The sequence below is a fragment of the Aplysia californica genome, unplaced genomic scaffold (genome assembly GCF_000002075.1).
Source record: "Aplysia californica isolate F4 #8 unplaced genomic scaffold, AplCal3.0 scaffold00056, whole genome shotgun sequence".
Taxonomy (NCBI): Eukaryota; Metazoa; Mollusca; class Gastropoda; order Aplysiida; family Aplysiidae; genus Aplysia; species Aplysia californica.
Genome location: NW_004797326.1, coordinates 2,019,138 through 2,020,881, shown reverse-complemented (window position 1 = coordinate 2,020,881; position 1,744 = coordinate 2,019,138). Strand labels below are relative to the sequence as shown.

Sequence of the window (1,744 nt, the reverse complement as noted above, 5' to 3'; positions counted from 1 at the left end):
TATGTGTGTGTGTGTGTGTGTGTAGAAAAACGAGGGAGGGGAGGGGGGAGGGATTTGGGCAATGAACATGCAAAGCATAGAGACCAAATGTGCTCGTTCATGCGTGCGTTTGTGTGTGTGTGTGCGTGTGTGTGTGTATGTGTGTGTGTGTGTGTGTGTGTCAGGGCGTGTGTGTGTGTGTGTGCGCGCGCGTGTGAGATAAGCAGGTTTATAGTGTGTGTGTCTGTGTGTGTGTGAGTGTGAAGGTGCTTGTATTTACTTCAGCAGCCCTGTGTGTTGTGTCTGTGCGTCGTGTTTCGTCTTGCATCCCTTCATCGCTTTTTTCTATTTATGAAATTGAGGGTGATTGGAGGGTGCCCCTGGTAGGTCCTACTGCTCCACTTCGCCACTGTTGTTTCCGTCTGTCTTACTTTTTCCCAGCACCAAATGTGAGGCAGCGTGGTGGAATCAGGCTCTCGTCAATTTTTTGGGCATGTAGAGTAATTAGTATCATCTTAAAGCTTTTTCACTTGTCTTTATTTGGATGAAAAATATATCCACTTATCTTGAATACAAGTCGAGATATTTGCAAATGAAGGAGGTAGGGGTCACCTGTTGTCAGAGGTAAAATTAGAGAGAAAATGGCCGCCATAGATTAATTATTTCCTTAGCTTAAGAGTCCGTGGTAACTGAAAATTTACTTTTTTGTGCCTTTAATCAACGTTTTTCAGAAAAATTCACACAGAAATGAGTTCTTTAATGGGTATGAAAGGTGTGGAGCCAAAAAAAAAATTCCATAAAAATTCACAAATCTGCAGAAAACAGCAAGTTTCTTCATTTGGATTATTTTGACTAGAGCCTGATTCCACCACGCTGCCTCACATAATATGATCATTATTGTGTCGATGTATTTCTCTTTACTCAAACTAAACAAAACCAATATTGTATGAAATTACGTTTATTTTCTCTATGCTTCTTCTAATTCTACTGTATGGGTAGTTGGCGGGTGTTCTGGTGTGGTTTTTCTCCTTCAAGCATCTACCGTCTTTATCTCTAGTCTCCTCCTCCCTTTTTGTGTTGTCCTTTGTACGTTACCGTCTGGTAACATCTCTAATCTTGTTCACTTATTATATTATGACCTAATTGTGTTGCAAGTGCCGTAAAACGTGTACTAAAACTAAAGGTAACGTAAATGTGGGCGCTGACGTCTATGGTGTAGCTTAGGCGCTTTGCTGTCGCACCGAGGCTACCAAAATAAATCCGGTGTCCTCGTGTCGCACACAGGAAAACCTGAGTTGGATTCACTAGTGGGGAGAAATTATTTTTATGATTGAATATCTCGGTCTTTTTCCTTGGATGGTGTATCTCACTCCACCCTGGTCGGCCCCGACAGGCAGGGTTGGAAGTAGTGCTGGGCGGCTAGGTTCCCGATTATTGAAAGCTAGGAATCGTAGGAATGGACTCCGAACCCAATTACTTACTTTCTAATAAAGTGATTTCTTCCGGTGGTTATCTGGTTGGCTCCGCGAACGTCTTCAGGATTTAGGATTACCTTGATTTTGGAACACTGCGAAGTATCAACTTTCAATTTCTTTTTTTTTTTTAAAGATGATTTTTATGATTGAATGGACTGGTAACAGTTGGATCACGTAAAAAGGAGCATTAATCGTGGAGATCGGTTCCGGAATCGAGTCTTCGCCCACCTCTAGTCGGAAGTCCGTCTCCTAATTGAAATAGGTTGTATCGATGGGGGGGGGGGGGGGTT

At 42.5% G+C, this 1,744-nt stretch overlaps 1 protein-coding gene across 1 annotated transcript in view; it reads left to right on the top strand.

The window, feature by feature from the left end:
* The window catches only part of LOC101862101 (ras-specific guanine nucleotide-releasing factor RalGPS2), a gene marked incomplete at both ends in the record, with an annotated part of 49,164 nt that overhangs the window by 32,335 nt on the left and 15,085 nt on the right, over positions 1-1,744 (top strand).